Source organism: Macrotis lagotis, chromosome X (genome assembly GCF_037893015.1).
Source record: "Macrotis lagotis isolate mMagLag1 chromosome X, bilby.v1.9.chrom.fasta, whole genome shotgun sequence".
In the NCBI taxonomy this organism is placed as follows: Eukaryota; Metazoa; Chordata; class Mammalia; order Peramelemorphia; family Peramelidae; genus Macrotis; species Macrotis lagotis.
Genome location: NC_133666.1, coordinates 445971239 through 445977238, shown reverse-complemented (window position 1 = coordinate 445977238; position 6000 = coordinate 445971239). Strand labels below are relative to the sequence as shown.

The following is a 6000-nucleotide window of genomic DNA, read 5'->3' as shown; positions in this document are numbered from 1 at the left end:
ATTGTATGGTCCTTCAAATAACTAAGATTAATGATGAATATGAATAAAATGATATTTTTAGTTATAATTGTTAAAGGAAGGAAAAGATTCAAAGTATAAATAGAATTGTCACTCAATTTGAATGGGGTAAGAATAACTCATAACTGAGTGAAAGCAAATCTATTCACATTTTCATTTATTTCTATTAATCTTGACATGGAGCATGAACTTAGAAAAAATAGAAAAAAATAGAAAAAAATTATATTGAAACTCAAGAAAGTATCAACAGTTAAAATATGAAAAGCTCCTTATAGGTCAATCTAATCCATTATCTCATTTTTGGGATGAATAAACTGAGTTCTAATGAAATTAAATCAAATAGTAAGTCTTTTCTGCAATGGAAGTTATTATTATCAATTTCCTCCTTAACATTATACTAAATTTAAGATTCTATGATTCTGTTAGTTTTCAGGGCCTTGAATGTAATTAAATCTTTGATGGAAAAACAGCATATCAGAGACTGTTACTGAAATTAAAAGATTTTCACAGTAGAATTTGACAATCTATTCCATTTTTTGGCAATTCTATTAATATTTTATTCAATTCTTCCAATTACATATTCTGAAAGCTTTTCAATATTCATTCATTTGCAAATAAATGTTATACAATTTTCTTCCACCCTCCCTTCCCACCCTTGTCCCTTTAGTAGCAGTCTAGTGAATGTTGTACATGTAAATATGTGTTTAGCATATTAGTCATTTTGTGTATGAAGAATTAGGACTAAGGGAAAAGAAAGAAAACCATAGAATAGGAAGAAAAACATAAGAGAAATTTTTAAAAAAGTGAACTTAGTGTTCATTCAGTTTATTATTATTATTATTATTATTATTATTATTATTATTATTATTATTATTATTATTTGATCTGGATGTGGATGGCTTGTCATAGCAAGTCTCTCAGGGTGATCCTAGCTCTCTGAACAGCTGAGAGGCATAGTTCATCAACTCACAATGTTATTGGGTTTTTTTTTTTACGTTTTTGCAAGGCAAACAGGGTTAAGTGGCTTGCCCAAGGCCACTCAGCTAGGTAATTACTAAGTGTCTGAGACCAGATTTGAACCCAGGTACTCCTCACTCCAGGGCTGGAGCTTTATCCACTACGTCACCTAGCCGCCCCTCACAATGTTATTGTTAATGTGTACAATGTTTTCTTAGTCCTTTTCCCTTTGCTCAACTTAAGTTCTTGTAATTTTTTCCATGATTCTCTAGAATCAGACCATTCATGTTTTTTTTAGAACAATAGTACTACATAACATTCATATATCAGAACTTATTTAACCATTCCAATTGATTGGCATTTACTGAATTTTCATTTCTTTGCCAACAAAGAACTGCTACAAATATTTTGAAACATATAGGACTTTTTACCTTTTTTTTATGATTTCTTCTGGATATAGGCCTCGTATTTGCATGACTAAGTCAAAAGAGAAGCTATGTGGGCATAGTTTCATGTTGCTCTTCAGAATGGTAGGATTAGTTCATAAATCCACCAACAATGCATTAATGTCCCAATTATCCCACAACTTCTCCAAAATTAATTTTTTTCCCTTTTTTTCATGTTGACCAATCTGATAGGTGTTAGGTGGTCCCTCAGAATTGTTTTACTTTGCACTTCTCTAATCAATAATGATTTGTAACACTTTTGCATATGATTAGCTATAGCTCTACTTTCTTCTTTTTTATGCTATTTATTTACTTTTTTATTTATTTGTTTGTTTGTTTTGCATTCACAACCTTTTCCCCAATTTTGCTTTCCCTCATGCCACCCCACCCCCCACAGAAGGTAAACCCTTTATATTATTTCCATGGTATATATTGAACCAAGTTGAATGTAATGAGAGAGAAATCATATCCTAAAGGCAGTAGTCTTTGATCTCTGTTCAGACTCCACAATTCTTTATACATTGCTAATATATTCTTGTTTAAGAGCAAATATGATACCCCCTCACTGACAAAAATATAGATTCTCATGAGAGATAAAGTAAAAGAAAGAGAAAAAAATGTTTTTCAGTCTGTGTTCTGATACCATCAGCTCTATCTCAGGTGGATGGCATTGTTCATCATAAGACCATCACAGAAGTCACCTCCATACTTTTCTACAGTTGCCTCCACTGACTGTAACTCCCTCCATCCATTCCTCCACACAATCATATACTATGTTCTCTTTCTCCCTTCACTCCATTCCTCTGCCAAAATGTGCTGTAGGGTAGCTGAATGGTGCAGCAGACAAATCATCAGCCCTGGAGCTAAGAAGCCCCCAATATAACACCCCAGAGACCCAGCAAGCACCTGGCCCTGTAGTTCTGGACAGGCCAATCCAAGAACCCTTCAAAAAGTAAAAAAGATAATGCATTATATCTGACTATTCTCTACTCTCTCATCCATCACCCAAATCCCCCCTGTTCCCCTTGTCCCCCTTTTTTCCTCCTTACTCCAGATGTCTATACCCTATGTTGTTTCCTCTCTGAGACCTTTCTGATAAGAGTGAAGGTTACCTCATTCCCCCTCACCTTCCCCCTTTCCGTATCATTGCAAAAATATAAAATGTCTTTTGTATGAAGTATCTTAGCCTATTCCGCCTCTCTTTTCTCTTACTCCCAGTACATTTCCCCTTTACCCACTGACTCCATTTTTTACATTATATTATATCTTCAAATTTAGCTCTCTCCTGTGCTTCACCTATAAAAGCTCCTTCTACCTGCTCTACCAAATGAGGAGACTCATATGACAATTATAAACATCATTTTTTATGCAAGAATACATGCAATTCATCACCATTAAGTCCCTCATAATTTACCCTTCTCCTCTGCTCTCTATGCTCCACCTGAATCCTGTATTTGAAGGTCAAACTTTCTGTTAAGCTCTGGTCATTCAACAGGAACATTCGAAATTCCCCTGGTTCATTGAAAGTCCATCTTTTACCCTGGAAGAGTATGTTCAGTTTTGCTGGATAGTTGAATCTAGGTTGCATTCCAAATGCTTTTGCCTTCCAGAATATTATATTCCCAAGCCCTATGGGCCCTTAATGTAGTTGCTACTAAATCCTGTGTGATTCTGATTGAAGCTCCATGATATTTGAATTGTGTCCTTCTGACTGCTTGTAATATTTTCTCTTTGACTTGGGAGTTCTGGAATTTGGCTATGATGTTCCTAGGGGGGTTTTTTTGGTTCTCTTTCTAGGGGAGATCAATAGATTCTCTCAATTTCTATTTTACCCTCTGCTTCCAGGATATCAGGGCAATTTTCCTGTAGGAAAATTAGGTTAAGGCTCTTTTCCTGATCATGACTTTCAGGTATCCCAATAATTTTTAAATTATCTTTCCTGAATCTGTTTTCCTGATTTTCTTCTAATTTTTTCTTTCTTTTGATTTGAAATATTGTGTCTTGACTTCTTGTAAAGTCAACAGCTTCCTTTAGTTCCATTCTGCATCTGAAGGATTTTTTTTCCTCAGAGAGCTTTCTTATCTCCTTTTCCATCTGGTCAATTCTGCTTTTTAAAGTATTCTTTTCCTCAATAACTTTTTTGAACTGTTTTAGCCATTTGACCCATTTGACCTAAGTTGGTTTTTAACATGTTATTTCCTTCAGCATTTTTTGGATCTCCTTGACTAAGCTGCTGACTTTGCTTTCATGTTTTTCCTACATCTCTTTCATTTCTCTTCCCAATTTTTCTTCTATCTCCATTACTTGATTTTCAAAATCTTTTTTTGTGCCTGAGCCCAACTTCCATTTTTCTTGGAGTCTTTAGATGCAGAAGCTTATACTTCCTCATCTTCAGAACGAGTATTTTGATCCTCCTTGGGATCATAGACAAAGTATTTGTCAATGGTCCAGTTACTCTTTTTTCTCCGTTTACTCATTTTCCCAGCCTGTGCCTGGTTTTGGGTTGCTTCCTGAACTTTTGCATATTATTAGGACAACTCCCCACAAGGACCTCAGTGTGTGAGGCTCTGGCTGCTCTTCTGGTCTGTGAATGAACACAAGCACACCCCTTTGCCACTGAGGGGAGGGGTCCCTGTTCTAAAGGGGGAGCCTAGACTGTGACCAAGATCTGAATGAGTTTATAACCCCAGAGTCCTGTTCCAGGGACAGAGTACAGACCTTGGAACTCTCCCTCCACTCCCTTACCTTCAGTGGGCTGAGCACTCAGGGTGTAGCTGCCTGGAGGCTCTTTCTTGATGACTACTGCTTCTGTTTCCTGGATCTGGGTATGCTGACTGCTGTCCAACTGAGCTGACTGCCACAACTTCCCTGAAGACCTTGACTTTGGGGTCGCTCTGGCAGAGGTCTCCCCACTGATTCTCCAAGTTGTGCTCAGTGCTCCCCGGTGTGCAGGTCAGGTAATTGCTTCTGCTGCTGAGAGGTGAGGCTCCCAAGTGCTCTGGGGCTGTTCCTGGAAGGCTGCAGATTCTTCACTCTGGTGGGCTGCCCTTCTAACTCCATGGAATGGAGTTTTCCCATTATTTTCCATGTTACTTTGGACTGGAGAATTGTCTCATTGGATCTTTCTGTGGGTTTTGTCTCTCAAAAATTTAGTTAGAGTCATAATTTTAAGATTTTTAAAATATTTTTGAGAGAGCAACCTAGGAAAGGCTCTTCTTCTGCCACCATCTTGGCTTCATCCCCGTCATCTTGGTTCTGCTTCCTACTTTCTTTTTTTTTTTGAATACTGCCTGTTCATATCCTTTGATCATTTAATAATTAGAATATGACTTGTAAACTCCAGTTGTTTAGATCTGACTATTTGTGGAAAATTGTTTTGTAATTGTGCTCATACAGTTTCTGGGTTTTCTTGGAAGGTAAATTTCCATTTATTTTATTCTATCTGCAGTTATTTTAAATGGAATTTCTCTTTCTATCTCTTGCCCTTTGGCTTTGTTGATCATATATAGAAATGCTAATGATGTGTGTGGGTTTATTTTATATTCTGCTATTTTGTTGAACTTTTTAGATTATTTTCTAAAGTATATAATTCTAGCTTTCTGCGCTGCCCAGAAGAGAGGTCCATACAACATTGTTCACGGTTTCCATCGTAACTTTCAAGGGAAACTTTCACAATGTCCGGAGCCCTGGATGTCTTGCAGATGAAGGAGGAGGATGTCCTCAAATTCCTCGCTGCGGGAACCCATTTGGGTGGCACCAACTTGGACTTCCAGATGGAACAGTATATCTACAAAAGCAAGAGTGACGGCATCTATATCATTAATTTGAAGAGAACTTGGGAAAAGCTTCTGCTGGCAGCTCGTGCCATTGTTGCCATTGAAAATCCAGCTGATGTTAGTGTCATCTCATCCAGGAACACTGGCCAGAGAGCTGTTCTGAAATTTGCTGCTGCCACTGGCACCACACCTATTGCTGGACACTTCACCCCGGGCACCTTCACTAACCAGATCCAGGCAGTTTTCAGGGAGCCTCGCCTCTTGGTGGTCACTGATCCTCATACAGATCATCAGCCTTTGACTGAAGCATCATATGTTAACCTTCCAACCATTGCACTGTGCAACACACTCCCCACTTCGCTTTGTGGACATTGTCATTCCATGTAACAACAAGGGAGCTCATTCAGTGGGTCTGATGTGGTGGATGCTGGCCCAAGAAGTTCTGCAGATGTGTGGTACAATCTCCCATGAGCACCCATGGGAGGTCATGCCTGATCTTTACTTCTACAGAGATCCAGAGGAGATTGAAAAGGAAGAGCAGGCTGCAGCTGAGAAGGCAGTGACAAAGGAGGAATTTCAGGGTGAATGGACTGTACCTGCCCCAGAATTCACTGCTGCTCAGCCAGAGGTGGCTGATTGGTCTGAGGGTGTCCAGGTGCCATCTGTGCCCATTCAGCAGTTCCCTACTGAAGATTGGAGTGCTCAGCTGGCTACTGAGGATTGGTCTGCAGCTCCTACTGCTCAGGCCACTGAATGGGTAGGAACTACCACAGAGTGGTCCTAAGTTTTACCCAAATGCTCTA

At 38.7% G+C, this 6000-nt stretch overlaps 1 pseudogene; it reads left to right on the top strand.

Moving 5' to 3' along the window:
* Nucleotides 1-5058: 5058 nt before the first annotated feature.
* Nucleotides 5059-5981, top strand: LOC141501895 (small ribosomal subunit protein uS2 pseudogene; annotated as a pseudogene).
* The last annotated feature ends 19 nt before the right edge of the window (nucleotides 5982-6000 follow it).